The sequence below is a fragment of the Synchiropus splendidus genome, chromosome 1 (assembly GCF_027744825.2).
Source record: "Synchiropus splendidus isolate RoL2022-P1 chromosome 1, RoL_Sspl_1.0, whole genome shotgun sequence".
Taxonomy (NCBI): domain Eukaryota; kingdom Metazoa; phylum Chordata; class Actinopteri; order Syngnathiformes; family Callionymidae; genus Synchiropus; species Synchiropus splendidus.
In genome coordinates, this window is record NC_071334.1 from 8,848,619 (window position 1) to 8,875,356 (window position 26,738).

The 26,738-nt window shown below is 42.5% G+C and overlaps 1 protein-coding gene across 15 annotated transcripts in view; it reads left to right on the forward strand.

The window, feature by feature from the left end:
- Positions 1-26,738, forward strand: part of ptprsa (protein tyrosine phosphatase receptor type Sa) — a 214,840-nt gene that overhangs the window by 37,671 nt on the left and 150,431 nt on the right. For 14 of the 15 annotated variants that reach the window (XM_053843556.1, XM_053843721.1, XM_053843882.1 and 11 more), the window contains exon 2: positions 9,056-9,149. The gene's annotated coding sequence lies outside the window, so the exon portion shown is untranslated. Of the gene's footprint in view, positions 1-9,055; positions 9,150-22,108; positions 22,531-26,738 lie in introns of those variants that run through there. The other variant, XM_053843638.1, reaches the window with a different exon arrangement.

A 26,738-nucleotide genomic window follows, 5' to 3' on the forward strand; every position in this document is an offset into this window, starting at 1 on the left:
CATAGGTGGTGTGGCCAGATGGTTTTCACATGTGCTGAGGAGAGTGTTGGAGGTGCCAGGTGTAAAGAGACGAATTCGACCAATGATCATGACTATGTATGTGCAGAATGAGGACATGAAGTGAAATAAGAAGTTCTTTCTTCACCTAATAACCTATCAAACGATAGCTTGAGTTCAAATTGGACTGTGGTTGAATTATGTGGCGCACTGTATCTGGTCCAGGCCTCATGTGATATGTTTACGGAGCCATTCCAGATGTTGAATAATGTAAGTAGAACTTAATCATTTCAACCTATATGCACTGAAACACATGAGCTGATGCCATGCCCTCTGGAGGGATGGGAACAAGTGTGTGTGTGTGGACTTCTCCCCACCAATCGCGTCCAACATTTCATCCTCCTCCTCCTCCTGCTCCTCTCTCAGATGAGCACAAGAGCTGATTAATATTCCGCTGCAGTGATTATTCATCCATTTAATTATTTGTGAGCTCCTGCCTTAGAGGGGATGACAATACATGGTTGTTAGTCATTTATTTTTATACATTTCCAAACACTGTATCTTTTGAGTACATGCGCACAAGAAGGAATTACTTGACAATTTCCTCATCTCGCTTGTGACCGTCACTTGACTCCTCGCAGGCAGCAAAGTCTGAGTGGAGGAGTTTTGGATGAGTAACACTTGTCTTTCCCTGCGCGACAAAGAGTCACTTGAACTTTGCATTTGTAGCAGAGCAGTTACTTTGCAGCTGGTGCGGGAGCATTTAAGGGCTGTTCAGAGGAAAGGGCTGGTGTGAGCCGGCTATGAAAACAAGTCCTGTGTTGCCTTTTTCACTTTGAGTCCCAGTGTCGGCGTCACACCTTGACTCCATTTTGCAGATTCCTTAAAGCATCATTTGAGTAAGGTCACGCCTATTTCAGTGATCCTCGTCTTTCTGTCCATGATTCCATACCAGTCGAAGAGCCCTTTATTTCCTCATAGTAATGGCTCCAAAACTAGTCTTTTACCTGCGTGGGGGATAGACATATTGGTTACATGGGCACTTTTTTTCTAGGATCCTAATGAATGTATTCTGATCGCAGAATCTTCCCTGTTTGCATAATGCGTGAAGACACAATTCAGATGTGTGTGCTCATGTAGCGAGCATTTAATCCGAACCAAGGTACTCTGGCATGCGCAGTGCTGGAATGTTGAGCGTAGATAGCGGAAGTGTAGAAGTGACTCTTCCTCTACACCACTTCCTCAATCCGTTTGTGAAACAAACCGCCATCCATTACGATCCATCGGTACTTTTATATGTTTATTTTGGATTATTTTGAAGCAATACCAGCTGCAGAGAGTGGCTGGGTTAACACTGCTTGAGTTACAGAGATGGACAGTGCTGGGGGACTCAAGGATTTGTTTACTGGTCATGTCACGTGGGGTAGACGTCCAGTGAGAGGCGATCAGATCAGGTGAGCGCATGGACGCCGCCCCAACCCGCTCAATTCAAATAAAATTTCATTTGGAAGGAGCAGAATCAGGTCATTTTAGTCACATACATTAAGCATTTTCATTCAGATCAGGCATTTATTTGGACGTGGTCCTTATAAACATGCAACTGACTCCTTCAATGTCCATCTTCAAGCGCCTGATCCTGTCACTTTCTTCTCTTTCACATCATTGTTCTGATACTCAAAGTGATGCCCACCCCACATCTCGTTCTGTCTCCACCATGGTAAAACATCTTGAATCCATCTCCGATGTTCCTAGCCTCACTTCCTCTCCACCTGGTTTCCTGCAGATGACAAAATATTTTTCATAAATTTGGGCATTTTTGTGACATGACGCGGCCCTTGTACGACCTGTATTTATCAGTCTTAGCCAGAGTTATTAACACTTGGAATATACACAATGGAATATGAGACAGAACAACTCCTTTTGGCTTATCAGAATGTATATTTTAAATTGTAGATTTCATTTAATCTTATGCTTTGTCCTGCCATGACAATTGAATAGACAAACACGTAGCCAAATGTGGACTGAAAGAGTGTTTACCGTCAAATACATCCTCTTACAGACAATCTGAGATTACAGTGCGCTGCAACGCAACACAGTTAATGGGGCATTCGTGAACACGTGTCCTGGGAGATGATTTATAATAATTAATCCACTGTGTCCAGACACAGATTCCCATTCTAAGCCCTCAACCCCAATCAACGACACACACACACACTCAGTGTTACACCCCCACTCCGCTCCCCTCAGCCAGCCAGGCTCAGGAACACAGCTGTGACCACCTCGGCGCCTTTCCAACCCAATGTCACCGACATCCCGGCTAAAGGACAGGGGAAGGGATTTAGCGCATTTTAAACCTGCACCTTCACCACACACTCCATCCTCATATCATGCTGCATTAGCCCACAGAACAGAACAAAAGCCTTATTTATGGTGGCGTTTAATGTCTGCATCGATTTGGGGACTGTCAGGTAACCCGAATTACAGGACATCATAAAGGCCAGCGTTGGCTTTATCATCGCTTGGGCAAATGAATCGATTGCTCTCGGTTAAAAACACACATCAAACCGAGCAACTTCTGAAGAATTTACAGGGGATTCTTGCATTCGTGATTGTATCAGATCAGATTGACTACATCCCAAGTTGACACAATATTTCTATACAAATATCCAGCGCTGAACATAGTAGACAAAGTACATTGTACATAAAAGAAATAAACTCATTGGTCGCTAGTTTTATTTAAACAGATATTGTTTCTAAATAATCCAATGTTATTATTTATGAGGAACAAATGGAGGCCCAGCAAAAAGTGCAGCAAAGTACCATTTATTCACAGGGAGTAATTCAAACACAAATGGCATTCAGTTCAAAAAAAGACGTTTTATATGATAATTGAAGTATAAATGAATAATAGCAATAATGATAATAGATAGGTCCAACAGAGAAATGAAGGCTGATCCAAAGTTCTCACAAAGTCAGGGTATAATATAATATTGCCCAAGGCATTAAGGCTATCGACGATCGTCCATTGGACGTTTGTGTTTTGTGTGGACATTCCCCTCCTGTGTGTCGTTCAAAAGTTGGGCTTTGAGTTCAGAAGTGCTGGATGGGGGGAGTTAGCGTTGTAGCATTGTTAGCACAGATGAGCTAGCATTGCTACTTCATGTTAGATGTGCCCACAAGAGGGAAACCTTAGCGAAGCCTGTGTGTAACGGAAGTCACCACTGACTGTCTGTTCAATTTCTTTTATTTTCCGGCAAGTAACGACAAATAAATAAATAATTCAAATGGTCGGACACAGCGCCCTCTCTGGCATACTGTACGCACTGTTTTGAGGGCAACACGTCATGTGAACATACATATATATATATATATATATATATATATATATATATATATATATATATATATATGTTCACATGTATACCTAAAACACCTAAAATCCACAATTACAAAAGAAAACACATAAAACATTGAAATAAAATAATCCATTTTTGACTCTGTTACATGTGGTCAAATACGACCAGGTAGATAATTAATTTTCCAGAGTGAAAAGGAGTGCCACCTCATGGCTTAACCCCAAATCGAACACCCAATAACAGATGACTGTGTTGTCACTCTTGGCTGCAAAATTCCACATCATATAAGTTGATATTCATCGCCCCTGGATCATGTGTTCACATAGCGACAGCTCTACCACCAGCAACACGAGAAGACAAAAACAATAAATATAAATATATACAATGATAGACGGACTACAATATGAATCCCTAGTAGGAAAATTGAGTCAATCAACATGAGACAAAAAGTTCCAAGGGGTCAGTGGGAACCTGTACCACGATCTGTCTGGTTCACTTCAGGTGAACTATTGTGATCAGATCAAGCTTCTCGGAAAGCAAAGTTGGTGTTGCATTTATCGGCTGTAAACGTTGGCTGGCTTCTGAAACATCTTACAGAGCGCCAAAGCCTCATCGAACAATGGTGGGGTTTGAGGCTTGCTGGAGGGTCAAAGACCTTCCTGGAATTGGAGGTGGAGACTAATGGCGTTGCACTTAGCGAATCCACAGGAAAGTAGCAGTCATGAAACGGAGTCATGAAAAGTGGACTCTGCTCTGTCTTTTACCTTTGAACGTGTGAAAAGTGCTTTTTATGGTGCAAATGTAAGGTGACTATCTTTCCCAAATTACATTTCCATGCCTATATTATACAGTTTGAAGTGTTTTTACTTTTTCTATGCATTTAGCCAAACATGGGCTTCTGAAAATGCTCTTTACCTGGAAAGTCATTTAGCTCCGTGCACACAAGGAAGCGTAAGTAATAGAGAAGAAAAAAGGCAAGACATTTAGTCATTTGTGGGTCAGAATGCCGCCTGGAGTAGTTTGGAATACATTTGAATGACTAAAGGAGGTTATTATCCAATGAATGTCTCATTATTTCGTTTCTAAATCCGAAGGGACCTTGACTGGTGCCGCAGTCTTTCGTTTGTTCGGTAGAATCCAGACGCCAATTCTCTCATGTGTTGAATTGTTTTTGCCTTCATGCCACCTTTCTTCCAATTATATCGGCAGTCACTTTCTTTGGAGGGAGATGATGTGAAGATTCAGACGCGCCGTGATCGACACAAAAGTCATCCCAAAATTTTGCTTGGGTTTCTGTACTTCCTCAGTCAAGCATCCTCTTCCCCTCCACATATATGAAAGTACACGCTTTTTTTTTTTGTTGTTGGAGCACGATCAGAAGGCTTTCAGGCATTTCACTGATATATGTTGTTGGGACCTTGTCCTTATTTTAGATTTTCTATCTTTGTTTGAATTATGAACAACATCACTTGAAATGATAATATTGCAGGATTACAAGCGAAGCTGAACAGAAGTGAATCATAAAGGTGTGAATTGACGCTGATATTAATTCCATTCCTCTCTTTGTTTTTTGGAATGGAATTTGGAAGTGCGATTCAAATGAGTGTTGCATTGTCTTACATCGAGGTAGGTAATTAGCATTGACATATTTTTCCCCATTGTCTCAGCTCTTCTTTTAACTTTCACCCACTTTATTTCCCCTCTTGTCATCCCAGTCTATTATTCTCCATCCCTCTTGGCTCCATCAAGTCTCTCCACCCCCATTATCTCCTCTGTTGGTTTCTCGTCTCAGCTCATCTTTATTTCTCTGCCTAGTTTATTCTGGCTTCCGTCCTCTCTCTCTTGTGTTCACCTACCGTTACGGTACAACTCCTTGAATCACCTCCTCCTTCGTCACCCACTGCTCCTAAATCCCTCCTCCTTGTTGCCCCCTTGTTTATTGCTCAGCACATCCCTCCTTATTGATTAGATTATGTTCTCATTCCCTCTTTCTCTCCAGTCCATGCTCTTCCCTTCCCTTTCATTTCCTCCTTCAGTTTCTCTTGTCATTCTTTTGGCGCTCCCGCTCTCCGCTGCTTTCTGAAGGAGATCATATTTTTAATTGCTCAAGGGTATGTCAATCCGCTTCTACCTGGAGGACAGTTGGGGAGGAGGGTGGAATCCGTTGTTGCCTTGGTAACAGTTCCCCATCGTGGTCTTGCAGCTGGGAAATATTTTTTAAATTCACTTTGTGATATATATTTGGTTGGTGTGAGCTCACTTGCGGCACAACATGGAACGTACATGTTCATCTCTTCACCTTGCTTTTCCAAGAACCTATGGCTTGAATTGAAAAGTGGTTTACAGCACGACAGACGTTTTAAAAAGCGACGTATAAAAGGCACTTCATGGGTTCATTGTCAGTCTTGATGTTGAAGTTTTTCTTTCATTTTTCTCTAAAGCCGTGTTCTGAGGAACAGGAATGTGGGTTTTCCTTATGTCAGGTTGTAGGTTTTCTGACTTTACGTCAGGTTTCCCTGGTCGCAGCTTGAATTCTGTATTCAATCAGATACGTCACACAACTTTGTAATCGGTTCGTAATTTTGGACCTAAAAACATGTTTGACGGACAGATGACTTTGAGACTAGCATTAAATAAAGAATATCGCTCACAAAAAGAGCTTCTCTGTTCGGACTACAGCGTCCCAAAGCATTAGCAATTTCTATGAGCTTATGACGAAAGTGTCGTGAAGTTAAAATGTTTTATGCTGAGTCTCACATACTTCCTCTACTGCAGCGTTTTTGTGGCGCGTCACACACATCTGTAGGGTGATGACATGGATTCTGTGATGAATTGCTCCTGATTTGCAGTGCTCTTCTTCCCTCACACACTCACAGAGAAGATGACACTCACATGTGCAACTTTTCATAGTTTTCAAACCAGATGTGCCTCTAACTTGAGCACACACCTTCACAACAGGACGATGGAGTCCTCCTTGTCGGACCCCGCGACGCCAAAAACTGTCGAAAAAGAGCTCGGCTAACCTGACGTCTCACTTCAAAAGACACTCAGAGACCAGCAAAGTTCGGTCCAAATTGTGAAGGGAGAAAAACTTGTTATGAAGCAAGTTGAGGCAAAGTATGTTAAAGATTTGTCTGGAACTTCTCCAAACTAGAATAAAATCATGTGAAAGAGATTGTGATAAAATCAAAAAAGTCATTTAAAGTAAATGAATAACTATATCGTGACGTATTATTGAATGAATGATTCAATGAATGAAGTGTGCCATGGCTCATAAAACGGTTGAAAAACACTGCTCTGTTGATCCATAATCCAAATGAAATTAGCAAATGGGTCTATTGTTCGCAAAAACGAAGACTGTGTGTAGTGGATATCTGTCTTGAGCACAGCAAAGGAAGCAGAGACCAGAAATATAGCATAAGTGGCTTATGCTCTTATAAATGTTGGAAGACGGGGGTTTGTACACCACGATGGACGCGGTTGGTTGCTTCATGTTGTAGCGTCACCCAGGAGAACATACATGTAGCCATTTCTGTGCGTGTTTTCATTCCCCAGTTCGCCATGTGCCATGGTGCTGGGCCATCTGTCTCCGCACGGTGAGTTAACTCGCTGCCAATATGTTGCGGGGTCATGAGAAAACAAACACGAGCATTCACACGAGGGGATGGTATGCACCTCGACCCCTGTCCACTTGTGGAAAAAGACTTTTAGCATCTCACCTGCAGAATACTGTCAAACTGTCAGGCGGAATCCCGATTATCTTGGACGTTGATTTAAGAGGAGTTTTTGCTTCCGTGCTGATCAGCTCACCCTTCATTCCGGCTGATTAATGGCGACTCGGCGCAGCCAAGGGAGTGTCTCATGCGTCGTAGGAAGCGGTAGTGCAACAGCGTGTGTGCAGTGAATAAATGCTGTACATTAAACAAATTCCCCTGCGCTTGTCTTGGCAGCTGGGCATGTGGAGGAGGGAATATTGCAGAATGGATATAGAAGCACACAGCACTGCCCTCTCATTCTGTGCTTCAGGAGACCAGTTATACCTGGTCATATATATTACCACCTTTTTTCTGTTCGTTTTTTTCCACATGTATTTGCTAGTGGGGGGCTTCCTGCCCCGTCAGAAGAGGTGTAATAGAGATAATAAGGCCCAGAGAGAACGCTGGGATACTGTTTACTTTTCGGGCCCCGGTTATGAGCACATTGAGAACATTTGTTACGAGCTACGGAAATTCTGTTTTCCTCAAGCACATTCTGTATACAACCCGGAATCGAAAATGGACGTTGTGTTTCGAATGTAAAATTTACATTCGAGTTAATAATATAGCTTTGTTTACATAGCACATTTTAGAATGCTGTGCCGGCGTCAGTTTCAAGGGGCACTTTTTCCCAAAGGTCCTTTTGTCTGCACAACACACAATTCATGGAAGCCACGTTTTCCCTGGTTACGATCAGTAGTACAGAAAATTCCCACCCTCCTGAACGCACCATCCGCACGCGTCTGCAATATATGGGTCCACACTTCACCCAAGAAATTAAAACGTGTAATAAGCCTGTGTGGCAAATGCTTTTATAGTAGCCTAGTCTAAAGTAAAACCCATTATAACCATCATCTCAAAACTTTTTGACGGCCTTGACAGCAAGGCATTGACACAGGAAACGTGGTGGGTCACAAAATCTCATGCATTAGAGGTTAATATACAGTATTTTAAGAAAACTGTATGGATTTCTTTAGGCCCACATGGGGTGGCCATGAGCTTATTGCATGTGTTCTACTTCCTCCTTTTTTTAGTATCTAGGAATCATAACTGATTTAGTACTAGATCATACATGAGGCAATAAGTTATGCGGCAAATAAACATGTCAAGTCCTCATGTAGGACCTGAGTGCGTATATCAAGTTGAAGCCTGCTGTGTGCTGTTTCCTAGAGTATAAATTAACAATGAACTTCTTTACTTCTTCTCTTTGCAACTTTCATTGCAGTGATTTTAGAATGAAAAGATCAAGTGCATCATGCTTCTGTTTTTGCCCTCAGTCTGAATTATATCTTCATGTTATCTTGAGAGAGACTCGGGGCACATGACTTGATGAGCTCTTCTGACCTTTTCACTGGAGATGACCTTCCTCCTCTGCCCTGTGGAAGCTCTTCGGCTGCACTCGTGGCCGCCCACGAATCCAGCCTCAGTGGGGCTCCTGGTCAGTCAAGCTGGCCTCCAGCTGCACATCAAAAATGCACATCCATGAGTGCAACGTGAGGAACATATCTGAACAAAAGCATGTCCACCACTCTGCTCAGTACGTGTGGATGACCAAAATATTACACCTCATCCAATCATTATGCAGCGCGCACATGCCCACAATAAGCACTCTCCCACTTGGACAGATTCGGACCAGGCTCATTAGAGATATGAAGGAGAAAATGATCAAAAAAAGCCAGCAGGGATTTCATGCAGATTCGCACTCAGACTCTCAGGCAATCAGCAGCAAGCCTCCTCTTCGCCCGAGAACTGTCGTCCCATGGTCACAAAGGCCAAGCAGGAGAGAGTGAGGGAGACGTAAACCCGTCTTAGGTTGGGTAGAATTCCCCCACCTACCACTTGAAGAAGCAGTTCATTTAGTAGTCCCTTTCATTAATGTTTCTCTTTCATTCCCCCCCTCTTTTTCTCTCTCTCTATCTCTCCCCACGTTTTCTCTCCTCTTTAAAGTTACGTGTGAGCGAGTAACAAGAAGAAGAAGAAGAAGAAGCTGCTGGACTAGCCGAAGATATGAAGCTAAGGAGGTTTTGAAAACAGCCCTGTGGTGAGTGAAATCTTTCATTCCAGCACAGCCATTTCATGAGTGCAGCTTCTGCTGTAGGAGTATAGCATCCTGCATCATAATAGATTTTTTATTGACTTGCTTCATGTCCGCCTCCTCCACTTGTCTCTGTTAGTCTTTCATTCTTCTCTAATGTTGCATCCTCTTCATCCGGTTAGAGAGCCGTGTGGCATTGTAGTGGTGTACGTGTCCGCATTTTAAATATCTTGCACTGCTGCAGCTTGTCTTTGAGCAGCGTAGGTTCTTGGGTATAGATAGATTTATAAATAAGCAAGCAACTTACATGCTTTTATATGACGTGATCAGCATGTGGCGCCAAGACCCTCGACTGCAGGCCCACACAGGCCAACTCTCTGGGATTGGAACCCATGACGCCCTGCTCGATCCTCACTTCCTGCCTTGTAATGTTATACTGTCTTACCCAGGATGCAATGCAACAGAAGCGAAAGTTTAGGGCTCCAACAAGGTTTCAAGAAATAGAGGGTCAAGTGAGAGCTCTGGGTGCAATGTCCCGCCCATTTATGGGTCCATAAGAGCTTAAAGTCAACTATTACTGGCTCACAATCAAACTGGATCATTTCCTGTGGATGTTAGTTATGAATGTAAGCAAGTAACTAACCTGGTAACTTCAGAAAACTGTAGATGAAAGGACTCTTGACTACATTCTCCTGAAAATAAAAAAATAAATGAGATAGATTCACTTATAAACAGTGGTATTAGCTGTTCAGGTGGACCATACAAAATCTTGTCATTAGCTGACATAAAACCACAAACATCTCTGAGCACTCACCGTGTTTCAAATTCACTATTTAACCCCAAATTAAAAGTGATGTAACGAAGTGTGCGACGATGCGAACACAAGGTTCTCCACCCACCCAACCCACCGCCTTGACTAAAAGACAGGTGGTTGGGACTGTCTACAATTAGATTTATTATGAGTCATGTGCTTCTTGACCTAACATTTACAGCTATTAGTGATGTCAATAGATAAATATGTTTTTTTTTCTCAATTAATGGCACTAAAGCTGAGTTTACTCCTGATAAATGGCACCTTAAGCACACATTTTGTCTCTTCTAAATGTAACGTAAAGGCAGATTTTATTCACCCAAGAGTGGCCAATAATGCTTTCAGCAGGCAAACAATTGTTTACTACAACAACCGAACGTTACAGGTGCTGTCAAGGACATGACCTCTCGGTCACTGAAAAGGTTCAAAGACATGCTGAATGGACAACACTGCGAGCAATTTAGCCACTCAAGTTTTGATATATATATATATGTGACTGTTTTTTAGTTTACATGAAGAGCACCATTCTAGTCTCCTTGACAGATGAAGTTAGAGAGGACTCTTCATGGTCTGTGATATTTGCTGATGATATGGGGTGAGAAGAAAGATGAGGTGAGGACTAGAGGAATGAAGCTCAGTAGGACCAACACAGAATATATGTACGTAAGTGAGAAAGAGGCAGGAGGATCAGGGAAGATGGGGGAGTGGAAACAGTGGGAGTCAAGTATTTAGGATCAGTGTTGGACATGAATTTTAAGGGGTGAAGAGGAGAATGCAGACAGGGTGGAACTGGTGGACAGAAGATAATCAGTAGGAGCGAATGGGAAGCTGAACAGGACAGTCGTGAGACCTGCCATGATGTTAGTAGCTCTGATACAAAGACAGGAAGCTCAGTTAGGAAAGTCAGAATTGACGGGTCTCAGGCTTTTCTTTGGGGGGAGTGTATACAAAGGTCGAGAATAGGAAGAAGTATGTCAGATGGGCAGCTGGTGCTTCGAGACAAAGTTAGAGACGCCAGACTCAGATAGTTGGCACACTTAAAGCAGTGAGACTGGGAACATGCGAGACAAAGAAAGTTAGAAATGGTTGATGGGTGTGATATAGAAGGACATTAAACTGACTGGTGTGAGCAGGGTGGATCCATAAAATCCATAAAAATAAGTTGCGGGAGAATGCCAAAAGACCAAGAAGAAGAAGTTGATTTCTTTTTTTTTTTTTTTTCTTTTTTTGCTCCACACATTGACAGACAGATGACGGCACACTTCTAGATAATGTTATCAGCATCAAGAGTGGAGACAGAGGGGATAAAGCTGGAGAGTGCATCAGTGCTGGAGGGAGTACATTTGTTAAAGATAATTTGGGGTCAATTGTACAGACTAATGGAGGGCACAGCAAAGTAACAGTTGAGTTAGCCGGACCAAACGCAGTAAGTGCCAATGGGATAAAGGCAATGTCAAGGCGAATATTCGATACAAATGCCATCATTTCTTAGTGATTTACTTTTCATAGTCAAATGTTAATGTCAAATACTGAAATATGCATATGCAGCTCGACTGGGAGATTTGGCTCACGCACTGATGACATCATCCGTGTAAAATGAAATTGTGGAATATCCACAACTACCCAGCGAATAGTTTCATTTCAGCCTGAATAACAATCTGAAGATGACGCCTTCGCCTCAAATTCCTTTCCCACCATCGGCTTATTTGCATATCACCACTTGATTATTAGTGTTGCTATCAGAGGAGCAGACATGCAGAAATGGTAGATGAGGATGAGCAAAGTAAATGGAGGTCCAAACCCTCACTACCTCCCCGCCGAGGGGCCACCCGGCTCGTATTAATAACCATGCAGGCTATATTGGGTGGAGATGATTGTGATGCCTCAGTGATCTGCTTCATACTGCAGAAGAAAAAAAAAAGCTGTGGAGATATCTCACAGAATAAGCCATTAAATCTTACTGGGTCCACAGTGTTAGGGTGTGCCATTAGTGGGAGCCTCCCTCCTGACTTCATTCAGATGACACTCACAAAGTAATACTTGGTGAGTGGTCGATTTATAGTTTCAAAAAGTGTATATGTTAGATGGAAGTAGCAGCAGTACGGTATGTCAAGTTTTATTTTAACTGTTTACTCTTTATAAATATATAAAACATAAAAAGCTGTTCAACTCATCTTCTCTCCCATGGCGTAATATATTGATATTGGCAAAGTGGAGTGTTGCGTTCTATACTGACCTTCTGTGTTGCGTGTTGCATAGGAGACACCGGGAGACGACCAAATGTCAGTTGTTTTATATACGGTACAAGCCTTTATGTGGCTCTCCTTCTTACTGACTATGTGCGCTAAGGAGGGGAGCCACAGAAAGGGCCGACAGAAAGTCACTGTGACTGAAACGCAGGGCCATTTGAGTGGGTTTGAAATAAATTGTGGAACAAAAAGAATGCCACCCCTTGCCTTTCTTTACCCCAACCTCCCTCTTTTATGTGTGACATGCTGCCATGTCATCTGGATTTGCCACAAAAGGCATTAGTTGCTTCAATTGAAAGCCAACATGCGATGCTGAAGGCTGCCTTCAGCATCAGGATGGGATACAAAAGTACACTTTTCCAATGTCAATATGGACTTGGCAATGACAGCATGTTGCCCGTCAGGACCGCCAGCTATGTGTAAACCGAAATAGAAGAAAGTATTTTAGACGTAGTGATGGATAAACAGCATTTATATTTACATTGGCCCCTTGACTTTAATTTCAACCCCAAAAGTCTTGGTCTTTGTCTTGGTTTGGATTATTTTGGCCTGAAAAAGGTTTCTCTAATTGGGCAAAGATTTGGTCTCGTTCTGCTTAAACCTGTCTTTTTAGTTGCTTTTCCGCTCGCGGAATTCTGTGAGATCACAACCGAGGAATTGCTGAAACTAGAAAATACAAATTTTGGTATGAGTTGCCCCTTCAGACCTTAACCCTCGGACAAAAAACTCTTTCAGGTACTTAATTATTGCTTGCTTGCAACAGAAATAACTGGGAGGACGACTGAAGCTTCAGCAAAACATCTATTAAATAGCCACCACTCACTTCACCAAATGCAAATTAAAGAATCACTATGCACATCTGTGTTTAAAAGAGAGTCGTATCTCTTAATTATACATTTCCACAGCATTGCCTTCCGCTCTTAAAGCCCCTCATTCTCAGACAGCATCTTCTCCAGGAGCTCGAGGTGTGGTCCTCTTTGCCACTTAATCCTCGCAGCCTGCGCACCTGGGTGAAAAGGCAACGGCAGCGACCGTTGGCTGGGCTTTAAAGGTGTCTTCAAACGAAAAAAAAAAAAAAAAGAAACACAGAGGCTTTAAGTGGCTTCCTGGATGTTTGCAGCACAATTAAACAAAGCTCTGCTAATCTTTACAGCTGGCGTCAAGGGGCCCTGTGTGCTCTCAGCACGGGGCGATACACTTGCGTGCCACTGGGAGTCAGACATGCTGGTTAATGTGCTGGAAGCTTTTTAGTAACCTCATCACGGTCATGTCTCAGCGAATTTACTGTAAATAGCAGGGAAATTGCTAAATACAGCAGGTGAAAACGCCAAATATTCTGTAAGCCTCAATGCTAAAATGATGTTGTGGAACTAACAATGAGACACCTAGACTGGGATTAGAGAGATTACTGTTACTTTTTTAAATCGTTTTAGTTGAGTTGTTGCATGTCTTAACTCTGGCCTGCTTCTGCGATTCCGCTATGAAACGGGCTGCAAACGTACAGAAAATACGCCAAAATAGAGAGGTGGATTTATCTGATAGATTGTATCCTTAAATCCTCACAACACTACTACTGCTGCCTTTTGAAACTCACTGAACTGCCTGCTTGTCTCACGTCGAAAACAAACTACAGCTGATGTGTTTACTCCTCAGTCAACATCATATATGAGTATGGTTTGAACATGTAAGGATAGATTGTCTCATTTTGAAGCAGTCTTTTCTCTAAAACATGTCCCATGATGCACAAGGTTAAGGTCGATGTCACGGGAGCCAAAGAATAGAAGAGAAAGAGAAATTTTGTGTGACAAGAAATGAATCCTCGGGTCTTCAGGTTTTTTTGTGAAGTATAAAGAAGAGCATTTTGTTCCATCAACGTGTTTGTGTTGGGCAACGCGTCCTCCAACTTTTCAACAGAGGCTGAAATGAATGGACATGTGTTCTGATTTCTGTTGAAGCATTCCCTTGAACCCTTCTAAAACATCCACAAATCCCTGTTTCACACGCGATTGTTTTGTACAACTTGTGAAACAACAGAGCATGTCATTCATATGTGGAGTTCGATTACAACACCCTCTTGCTTGCAAAACATTAAGACAGTCGCGATGCTGCTGGCTGATTATGCATTTCACAGAAACATGCTTTTTTGTGGATTAAAAACAACAGTATAGGGGTCATTGAGGGGACAGGTTTGAAGGGATGGGAGGACAGCCTTTGAGCCCTTCTAGTCTTTTTGAGTGTTTCCTCTCTAGGAAAGACTGTTCAGTTTCACACAATAGGCTGTGTCTGGAGTCCAAGTACAACTGGCTCAAGTCTCCGATGTGAACACAAACAAGCCCAACACATCCTCACTCCCAAGGCATCAAAGAGAAACTATTTTCAAGTGGACTTCTGCGTCCGAGATTGATGCTCAAACCTTCCGTCTGGAACGTCACACAGCAGAGTATGTCAGGATTTAGTATACTTAAAAATAGTCTGTCTTTCATACCATCGGAACGAGATTGTGTTGACAAACTGTTACTTCGGCCTGGGGAGAAATTTTTCGCGAGGCAACTAGAGTCATAATGCAAGAAATTATTACACAGCAATAAATAACTTGTGTAATTTGGGAACAAACAGCTTGAAAAGAGGCGCAACATAGATGATGTTTTGATCTGCATGAACAGTGTTTGACTTCTTCTTTGTTGCAGATAAAGTCGCTCTCAAATAGCTGCTACTGTGTGCGTACTGCCTCCAGTTGGGCATTTTGTGTACTGTTAAAAATCCGACCCCTGCTTTGGTGTGAATTAAAACTTAAGGGGGGGGGGGTCTTTGGGGCCACTCGCTCAGATCTCAATGTTAAACTTCTAAATAGTTTCTTAATGGGTTACCACTGTTTTGTAAAACTTTGCCCAAAGGATGAAGTTAAATATCTGCAGAGAGGAGCTCATACAAGTGACATGCTTATACAGTACATTTTGGATTTGGTGCGGAGACGCTATCTTATCTCCATTAATACAATCGAGGCTGGATGGCCCCCAGCTAAGGGCCTAATCCAGAAGAGTGAATGAGAATGGGACTGTGGCTCTTGCTTGCCAGACCCACTCAGATTCTGGTTGAGAGCACAGTGCTGTGTGGGCGAATTTATTGGGTCCTGGGCCGGGCACAGCATAAACATTGCCCAGGGAAAACAAGCAGGCGAGCAGTCAAGCGGACAAGAGTGCGACTATAAGGATGGTTGCATTTAATTTCCTTTCTACTGCCTGCGCTCAACTGTCAGGGGCCTGAGATGAAAAGGAGGAAGACAGAGAATAGAATGTGGGGTTTCAAACTACCTGTAGTTTATTTGCTGGCTGTGGGCCACCAGGACTGCTGTACTGTGGTGAATTAGAGACGCCTTACGAGTTTCTATTACGATATCTTGACTTCCCGAGCGTCCACTGGGAACTCAAAGTGAATCTGAAGTGCACACACCCGTCTTGACTTCCTATATGAACTTGCTACACACAAGGACACACTTGGAATTAAACAGTTGTGATGAATACAATAGACTTTAACTCACACACACACAAAACAAATAGACAGAGCTCTTGACTCCTGCGAAAGAATCGCACAAGTTGATACTTAAGCTGAAGTGCATGGCGTAAACCCTGTGCTGTGGCTGTTGCACACAAAAAAATGGCGTCTCTCAACCCCGTGAGCAGAATGATCAACTAACAACCTGCAACCTTTAAATTCTCTCCGCGACCATGCTCAGGGCCCCTGGACTTTAATATAAATGTCACCGTGATAAACTCTCCTGGACAGGAATGAGGAATGAGTGCAGGAAAGGTAAACTAACATCAAATATAAACTGCTGATATCTTCTCTGTTAGTTGTTGTGATAGTGAACGGGTAATAAATGTGTGTACTGAATCAGTTTTTACCTTCCTTGGAATCATTGACATGATTCCACACTCATCGTCTCCGAGTGATCTGTGTTTGCTCAATGGCATTCTGGTGCTCTGACCTTTTTACCCGGCGTGTAAACATAACGTTACAGTTGCCCCCACCCACCGCCCTGCTGCCATCGTTCTCTCACTACGACCAAATATGGAAGACGGAGCCACTGACAGCCAGCAAGTCGGTCAGCCAACCCACTGAGGGGGCCATTAGAGAGCCAGCAAGCGAGTGGAGAGGTCGGTCCAAAACCACCTCTGGCATCACTCATTGCGACTCGTTTTTTTTTTTTACATGGTGTGTAAATGCGCGCGCACGTGCTCTCACCCATACGCTTGCTGAAAGGAACACTTCTGTGTGCAGAGAGCAGGGCAGCGATTACCCGCGAGCACTGAAGGTGCACAAATGCACTCACAAGCCGTTATCAAAGGCCCTCGAACACGCACGGTAAAGTGCACACGCCAGTTCCCTGCGGTGAACATTCATGGCAAAGAATATTCACCGGACGGATGTACAATGATGCTCACAAAATGCAATGCTTTTAGCTTTGAGACCAGTGTAACTCCCATTATTCCAACAGTTTTTTTAGTATCAATAATGCTTTCTGTACGTCTCCATGAGTGTTGAATCTGAATTTTTTAAATTCACAAAACCTTGTTTTATGACCAGGAAGTTGGGAAAACAAATCCATTATGTCCATGTTTAATTCCGTAGCACAACAAAGCATAATTATATACAGTTTAGATCAGTTGACCACAGGCAATTCCTCTGTCTGTTGGTGATTCTTTTCACACTGTGAAACTCATCAGTTTATTTCGCTGCAGCCGCTCGCTTCGCTCAAAATGTCAGATGAGTTCAAGACAGCTGGAAGGAATAAACACACTTTGAAAGGAGTCCATATTGCAATTGGTCAAAGGAGAGCTGAGCAGAAAACTGGAGCAGACATCAATGTTTTGTAACCACAAAAAAAAAGAGAAGTGATTCGTCCATCCACTTTCTTTCACAATTCCCCGTCATTTTCTTCTATTTCAAATATTAAAAATAAAATGTATTTATTGAAGAAACTGCATTGAAGATGTGACCTGTCTCTGTCTGTGTCTCTGGTCTGTGAGACAAGTTACCTTTGAATTTAACCCTTCAGAGAAGTTACACAAATGTATGTAGCAAACCTGTAGTGTACAAGGAGACAAGGTCCGCAGTCCTCGCACCGCACTCCTCTGATGCACACAATAATAACATTTACTGAGCACAAAAGATTTATAATAATTAATTTTCAACACATTACTTTTGTATAGTTGTACGCTCAGAATTTTGCAGGATTATGGCACAAAAATAAGACCATTGCATGATATGAAAAGTATATATATATATATATATATGTATATATATATATATATATATATATATATATATATATATATATATATATATATATATATATATATATATATATATATATATATATATATATAGTATTATACTCAGGAAGTTAAAAGTAAGTGTCTGAGTACAGTTAAAGACATGAACTGAGGACTGAAAAAACAAAGATGATGTGACACGTCACTTGATATCACTCTTAGCTATAGTTGGTTTTGGGCCTCTGCTTTAATGAAAACTCACAACATTTCTAGACTGAGAGCGCCTCTGAAAAAAAGGGATGGATTTCATGAAGCCTTATCAGCCCATCACTACTATAAACACATTGAAATGACCGACTTCAAATGGGGTGAGCGAGACACCACTTGCCGATTTGTATCCCATATAATACACAGTCACTCACTGCATGCAAGATCAAATTGAAAGAAGGAAAGAATATTCTTTTATCTCCCACGTGTTGTGACATGACTGAAAAAAGTCAAATGACTGACTGCACAATGAACCTTGCGAATCAGTGATGCATGCTCTTCTTACGTGAGTGTGCCAGTCAAAATTAGCACAAGAGGGCTGCGGAAAAAGCCAAAGCGGCGGAGGAGTCAGTAAATCTGGCAGCACAAAATATTCTAATGTGTTTTGTTTCCAAATAGGACCATAATTTCCTGAATAATTAATCACATTTCGCACACAAAGTGCCACATTTGAATTTGTTACGTGAGCCTGATCAAGCGATCATGATTGGGAGCATCAGGGCGACTTCCAAAATCCTCTTCACATGAGTGAAAAAAAAAAGTGTAGGCAGGTTTATTCTCTGCCTCCTGTTTTATACTTCTCACATTCCTGCCCTTTCTAGTGCGCTCACTGAGCTCTTCATTCTGGAACTGTCTGCTGTCTATTGCGCTTGTGTATCAAGGTAATGAATTCATAATCTCTCTCGAGCTCTTTGTAGATCTCTATCGTGGTGGGAGATAAGAGGGAGCATCATGGCTGTGTAATAACCGTCAGTCTGTCTCTGTGCGCGCTGCTTGTGTCCGGCCATAAGCGTGGAAATGATCAGCAAACTCTTTCGCTTGTCTCCCCAGCAAAGGCACCAAAACCTCTCACTGATGGAGACGTTTTTCACACTGAAGTCTCCAAACAGCGCTGGTCACCCAAGCAGACAAACACTCCATCACCCGGAGAGTAAATATCCAGGAGAGGGAAGCACATTTAGAGCTACCCAACTTGTGGATTGGGTCGGGGTTCCCAGATCCCAAGAGTGAGCTCATGTTGCTCATGTTTTTAATTGTGTTTTTGGTGGGGTGATGAAACGTCCTCCATTTGAACACCGTCCAGCAGTAAGTGGGCTGTCGCCTCCGGGGACAGAATGAGCGATGGCTGCCTGCTATCAGAGGTGATTGGTCTTATCCCTGTGGGTGACAGATTCCAACAGAAAGATGCTGGGAAACCGTCAGAAAGGACGCTACAGGACAGAGCTCTGTGAGTCATTCTGCAACTGCGTATGCAAAAGCAAACTCATTTGAAAGTCATTATTCATTGATGATTAATTACCTCTCCGGTCCCACAGTGGCAGAGGGTGAAGTACTGGGAATGTTTAAAATCATTTCTTCCGTCTTTAATACCTCCTTCCCTTCATTTGCTGTCTTCTTTGTGTACTCTGCGATCCCGACTTCATTTTTCAATTGGTTTGCATTGCTGCTTGTTCTTGTTTTGCTTTGCTTTACTGAGCCTTACAATGCACAGAAGACGTTTTGTCCATTTTTTAAATGAAGGCACATGAATTGGTGCAGTTATGCACTGTCTCATTGTCTCAATGCTGCGATCCAGAATAGCTGGAAGTAACTGGAGTAACTTGTGACAGTGGATCAAGTGTACCATACAAAATTTCCGTCTTGATTAATAAAGTTTTTTCTGATCCTGACCTCTCAAGAAAGATGCTCCAAAATCCATCTTAGAGAGTAAGTTGTGGCTGAGTGTTTCTTAATGGCAAATGGTGGCACCCATTCATTTTATTTCTCGAAAAGAAATCATTTCTTAACTCTAAGAAAAAAAGAGCGATCTGACCCAGGGATCTCTGACAGTCAAGGAGGCAATGTATGGCGCCGTCCATCCATTTGTAAGCAGAGCACCTCTCAGTTATGCTTTGAGGATTTGGTTGGAAATCTTAAAAAGGGTTACATTTTGTAGGTTTTGCTCTGGATTTGGATTTATGATGGCAACCTGAGATGTTCATTCTGATCTGGGTCTTGCCCCTCCTTGGTCTTAGCCGTGACTCAGTCTCAACCTTGTTATCTTCTGGTCTTCGCTCGGCTGTGGGTTAGATATGTGTCACAACTCCCACACGGCAATTTGCACCTCGCACTGCATGAAGTGAAACAAGCTCCCATCCACCGTCAAAGATCCTACTGTGATGACCTTGTCTGTGCTTCCCCTACCCGCGCGACTCCTATTGTATTTGTGGTTGGGCTCCTAGACTCCCCTACGTTACCCATGGACCAGTTCCATGTCCGATAATAGGCACATATGTACAGTCACTTCCACTTTACTGTAACAACCCAGTGAAAGAATCAGTTCATTGGCCATCATCATCATCATCACCAACTACATGGTGTAACATGAATAGAGAATAAGACGCAGGCGATTAACCACTCTCCCTTGAGCAGATCTACATGGCTACACGTTCAGGAACACTCTCACAGACAACACCGGTAGAGAGCTCCCACTGTGGAGGAGTCTCGTTATTCCATTATGGATTGCACATGTCAGGCGGTAAGTGCTGTTTTTATCCTTCCGAAGCACAAGCACCGGCCACCGAGCGCATTTGCCTACCAGAGTGAAATTCACCCGGTTCAGGCTCACGCCGCCGAGGGAATGGTCCGGAGAGCTCTGCTTTGCCACAAAGATGTACCAGCCGGATTAAATAAGGAGCTTAGGTGTAAATAAGGGTCGACCCACCCAAGATAAAAACAGGTTTTTTCTGAACTTTTAAATCAAATTGACCCTCTCACTACTCTTTACAGTGTGCTGAATATCACACCGCTTTCCCGATAGAACAGAGGAGGGGGAGAGAGACTGCCGGAACAGAGATGAGGCGTTTTAATAAAGCTGTGCCAATTCATTACGGCCTGACCACCGTTGAAAAAAAAAAAAAAAGTTCACAGTAAGTGCTGTCAATTCATGCAAAGTGCAATTAATCACTAGAGGCTTTTTAGTGAGCACTCTGCCCTGTTAAAAAAAAACAAAAACGTAACTTTAACATCCCAAAAAACAGTGCTAATTTTGACTCCTTTTTAGCGCGTGAGTGATTAGGAGAGCAAATTATCCCTCTGTTTTAGATGTAGTAAATAGAGGGTCATTTATTTAGTTAATCGCTGCAAACAGAGTCTGAATCAGCAGCACTCTGTGCAGGCAATAATCTTTAGTGGCCACAGCATACATTAGCAGGATTTGAATGCAAGTTCCTTTGGTTTGGCCAACTGCCGGGGTTATGTGACAAATGTGTCTCCGGTCTATTGCTGGCCTCTCTGCTGGGTCTCGGGGAAGGCAGCTGTCCCTGCTCAAATTCAAACTCTCTACCAGCCAGCCGAAAGCGGTGTTTCCACTTTGACTGATTGTGGGTCCCTCTCTTGTGAAGATGAATGCAGAATTCTACCTTGCAAATGACTTTTCTGTGTTCATGATGAAGTTAAATGTGCCTTCACGAAAGTGTGAGGTGCTGCCTTTTCGGATTTTTCAGTCACAAGATAAATGAGAAATTATGAAGTCAAAATGAGTGTTGATGTCTTGTGGGAAAGTGTCTTAAGTTTCAGAACCCACATTTATGACCAGTGATCAGGGGCTTTGAAATATATTTTTAAGCAAGACCAGAAAACTCGACACGATCCAGACCAACCTGTCAGGTTACATTATCTACCATGATGTCATGTTATTTTCCCCTGCTGATCCTGGTTATTATTTGTTGAGTCACATTATCCCTGCCCCCCCCAAAATAAAGGATATGGACAGTGACTACTTCTAAAGCACTAAGTCATTGTGGCAGTAAAATTCTGCGACGGAGAAGACCAAAGACACTTAGACACTCACAACTCCATGACTCACAAGGTTTTCAGCAATTCTCCATACGCCTGTAGTCTAATTACCTTTGTTGCAATTCTGATTCAAATTCTGTGTAATGTTTCATCACGTTTGATGAAGTTAATAACATTGCCAAATTGATATTGACCCAGAACTATATTTGGCAATTGATACAATTTGAAATTTAAAAATCATAAAAGGCATAGAAACATTTTTGTTTACATGAATAAAAGATGTTGTCCTTTTTAGTCTGTGTGTGTATATATATATATATATATATATATATATATATATGCTGCTTTTCCTCATTTCTGAATGTATTGTATTGATTTAATTTATCAGGGCCTCTGTTATTCATGAAAACAAAAATATTTCTATACCGTTTGTCCTTTTTAGTCTGCGTCAATCATGCAGAGATGAGGAGCCACACCTGCTTTTCCTCAGTGAGCGATGATTTCCCACTGAAGGCTCATGAACGCACCAACTGCCTAGATTTACTACGGAGTCAGCGGGAAGACTCGCGACTTTATGAGGCGGCCTTGAACGCAGCACCGAGCTCCGTGTTTTCACCCCGCTGTCTCGGGGAGGGAGGAGAGAGAGAGGGAGAGAGGGGGGCTGGCTCTTGTCTCCCCACCCCCAGACCGTACGAGGTGGATTTGGGAAGAAAGGAATCCAAACCTGGGACGTGGAGATAACGAGGAGCTCAAGTGAAGAGATATAGCCGCAGACATCTGGAGATCCGCGGCCGGCGGTGTCGCGCACGGATTACCGCCGTGGGGCTTTTTCCATTTCCCCCCGAACAGAGGAGAGTTGGACTGCGTGGATGAGAAACTCCACACACGGGAGATGTGTGCGCTTTAAACCTATCGCAGGTTTAAATATATACAGCGCAACGACGTGGAATACCGTGCTTTTTCTTGGAGGAGTACCGGCGGACATCAAAGTCTTTTCATGTGCTAACCAAGTAAGTTGAGAAAACTTCACTCTTGTGACCGAAGTCGTCCCCTTTTTTTTGTTCGGGCAACTCTGGTTCGATGGGTTTTGTTTTCTGAGCTGGAACCGTTAGAGAGCGCGACGATTGGGATGAACTTGGCTGCTCACGTTCGCCTTTACTTTTCACTCAATTGGTCTTCAAAGTTCAACCGCGTACACTCTTTAAATTATGATTCCAACTCTTTGTGTGGAATTTTATTCTCGCGTCAATGTGACGCGGTGGGATCGCCAAGAATACAGATGGGGAGAAAGCGTCACTGTTTAAGGCTGGAAGGGGAATTGTGCTGAATCTGGATTTGCTTCAGAAAAGGTCTTTTTGCTTATGGATGTATAATGGTATTCTCAGTTTTTACTTGTGAGTGATATTAAAAAGGCAGCGTATTGTTACACAAGAATACAGTAGTTACAATGCAGTTAGAGTTATTTGATGAATGGCGAACAAATAATACTCTTTGTAAAAAAAGTTTAAGTGTGGTGACTAGTTTTCACATCCGGTCTGTGGTCCTCATTGGAGCAGATATAATAACTCGATGTGTCGATAAAAGGGTTTAAAGCTAGGTTTGAGCTCGGTCACTAGCAAGCTTGCTAGAAATTGGGTAAAGTTCCCTCACAATAACTGCAAAAGAAATCCATCTATTTTGACATAAAGCTGGTCAACACATTGTCACTTCCCACTGACTCACTACCAGAAAACCAATTGCTGGATCTATGTAACTTCAATTCATCAGATGAGTGCTACCTATTGTGTCGCTTTTTGGCAGTGGCACTTTACTGATCTTTATTTGCTAGTACCACAAACACTTCACTGAAACTATTCTGACAATCTCTCCCTCTGTTGCGCTCAAGTACTTATGTTTCCTGGACACACTTTTAATTACATTTAATGGAGCGAGCTGCAGCCTTGTCAAGTTTTGGCAGCAGCTTCGATCTTGTTTTGTCTCCTTCTTTCTTAAATATCAAGTGAGTCAAATGTGATGATGTGAGGCTTTTAGCTAGGCTTTTGACACAGGGTGCCCCCCCAGTATTTCAGAGTGAAATTCTAATTTTGGATTTGACTTTTATTGCTGACACCTCTCTCGCTAAAAGCCTGAAAGTTTTTTTCAGAACACTCTTGGATAAACTTTTACCAGCCGTCTGTGCACTTCAAAGACAGTCGAAGAATGTACTGTGCATTTCATAGTGTAGACTTTGCTGGTTAATTATCTTGTCACCATGCTCGCGGTAATTAAGTTTGTATGAAAAACAGAGATTCCCAAGGTCAAAGGCCGTCGACAGGCGCGGAAAACATCTGGAACACATCTTTGGTGTTGGGTCTAGTCTGAGATAGGGGCCTGTTTGAGCACCCCACTGCAGAATCTCCATCGATTTCCTCCATGTTTTTGTGAAGCTTTCACCGACCATTTCCAACTCCAGCTCATCAGTCTTGCCTTCCAGCGTTCAATCCGCCTGCCAGCTTGGATAAATAAAGCCGTTTGTCTCATGATGAGAGTCACATGTTGGTTGTCAGTGGCAAGAAGGAGTCTTGTCCTTCAGTGTAATTGGACAACACATAATCCAGGAGGCTGTGTTTAGGATTCTTAATGTGACTTTAATTGAACAATCTATCACCGTGATCACTGTCAAGTAAATGGCCAAGTGAGGCAATAGCCAGTGAAAACGCCGTGGACAAGCTGCCCGCCGCAGCCGGAGACAACATTTTTATGGTTTGTCTGATCTTTATGTTTGTTGTCGACAGAAAATGATGAATGCCGCTGTGTTTATTGACAGCTGCAAGAACGACTCGCGAGGGTTGTAAATTCAAAAAGAAAAAAAAAAGTCTTTTGTTTACTTCCCTTTGATTTCTCGGTGGAGTGTCTCGCTGTGAAGCTGAACAAAGCTAACTCATAGCCGGAAGTTCTCCCTGAGACGCTCGACTTTCAGCTGTGGCTTTGACTGAAGAATTCCTTCAGCCAATATTTCTGTTTATCAATCAAGAACTCAAGTGGGTTTGTCAATAGCAAAATTACACAGTGATGTTTTTTATTAATCATATTTTTCTTCTGGTTTTTTTTTTGTGATCTTGCCATCAGTACAGTACTGATGTGATCCCTAGACAAATGAACATCGTGGGCTCTGCTTATCTGTAGAGGCAGAAATGGTGATTGTCACTGTGAGAGCACAGACCTCCGCTAAGAAGCTTGTTCCCCCCCATGTTTTACACCGCCAATGTTATTGTTCCAGTGTCTGGACCTAGGAATTTTCTGCTTTGCTTTTGGGCTTCCAACTGGGCTGCAATGAGTGTGGGTTTTCGGTCCAACCAAACAGCCATACATAGGTTAACCAGTCAGGTGTCAGCTAAAAACACTAGTTTTTAATCTCCTCTAATCTTCATATGTTGCGTTCCACCAGCAACGGACTTCAGTCATTGCGTGGTTTCTTTCCAGATTTTTCCAATTTCTGAAACTCATCATGCTCATGTCCACCTCCATGATGCATCATTTGTTATCCGCTTGTTACGATATTTCCACTTCCTTTTGAGACGTTTGATCGCATGAGATTTCATCTATAAAAAGAGGCAATTTTTCTGAGGGCATGGCGCCTCTCATTTTAGCCATGATGGTTTGGAGTGGATAGTCTGCACTGCTGCCCTTCTGTGGATCAGTTTGAGACCCCTGCTATAGGGATATACAGGTAGGGCTAATTTTGACTATAAAAAAGAGAACTCTTTAACAACAAAGCTAATTCCATAAATATCTAGCAATGTTGTTATTTGTCACAAGAAGCCACATTTTTCAATTTGAATGGGTTTGGTATATTATTGAATCAATTGATACATACATTTAAACAACAAAATATTGTTTATTTTACATCAGTACATTTTACATCAGTTTGACAATGGCACAATAAAACACAATGGTGGCTATATTGAAGTTTTTATATCACCTTATTTAAACTAAAGCTCTTTTAATGTCTTGAAAATATTTGTATAAAAATTTCAATGTTATAAGAATTTCGAGTACATTCAGAGTAGTGGAAACCCTGGCCATTGTGTAGTGAAAAACGTCCCTGAACAAAAGCAAACCGACTGCAAAAAATCCTGATCCTGAAAGTTACAACTTTGTGTAACTAATCTGAGGATGATGATGGTAAAGGTTGCAGCATTCATAGTCAAGAGTTTTTATGCTGCAATTTGCCTCACATGTATGGTGGACGATCATGATCCTCAGTCATTTGTTTAAAAAGTCACCAAAAAAAAAATAGTCCTCCCAATTTTTCCCTAAGTCCCAACCTCTTTGTTGATTCGCTTCTTAAATATGAGCATTTCGGGAGGCATCAAGTGCTTCACAATGAGCCACAACTGGCTCGATGCGATCAGTTAATAACAGCTGCTCTGCAGAGACTGTCATTTGCAGGAAGGGGGAAAAAAAAGAAACGTGCACTGCGCACTGGCGCTGTTGCACTCACGGCTAATTGTGTTTATACATTTTAATTTGCTGTGAGTGCCAAATCAGAGAATCAGTGCTCCTCCAGCAACATCCAGTGCCATTAGTTCGCTTGTGATTCACTGCTGGATGAATAGATTTGGATTGTGTGGCACTCATTTTGGTCCACATAGATCCCTGAACATAGACCTGCAGCAGCCAGCTTTCATAATGAAAGCAGGCTCAAAGTGGCTCACTTTGACATACTTTCTCACCCTCAAACTTTTGGGATGGAAGGGTCCGCTGGGGCTAGTGACCATTAACTTTGACTCCTGCCGTTTGCCCACAGTCTTAAATTGGCAGCTCTGTCCTCTACAGAACTCTGTGGAGGTGTGAAATGGTCACATCCATGCTGACAACAACCCAAATTTCAATTTACACACCAACTCTCCTCAAGTCAGGACTGGAAGCTCCAAAGCAAATTTGAAATGATGATGGGGGCTGAGAGCGGCAGTTGGGCTTGACCAGGAAATGATGAGGTGCATGATGCCAGCAGGAGCAATTGTCTAGTTGCTGGAGAGCAGGGTTGAACTTTTCTCATTCAAAATATGCTCTTGTTTTGAACAGATTAAGTGCAAAAACACTCGGCCAAGTAGATCTCAATGAGCTCAATAAGACAGAATTAGCATTTTGGACGATACAAGTAACATCCGACTTACGACCATCTTGATCTACGTCCACCCGTACTTAGGACCACGGCCAGCAGATGTTTTTTTTT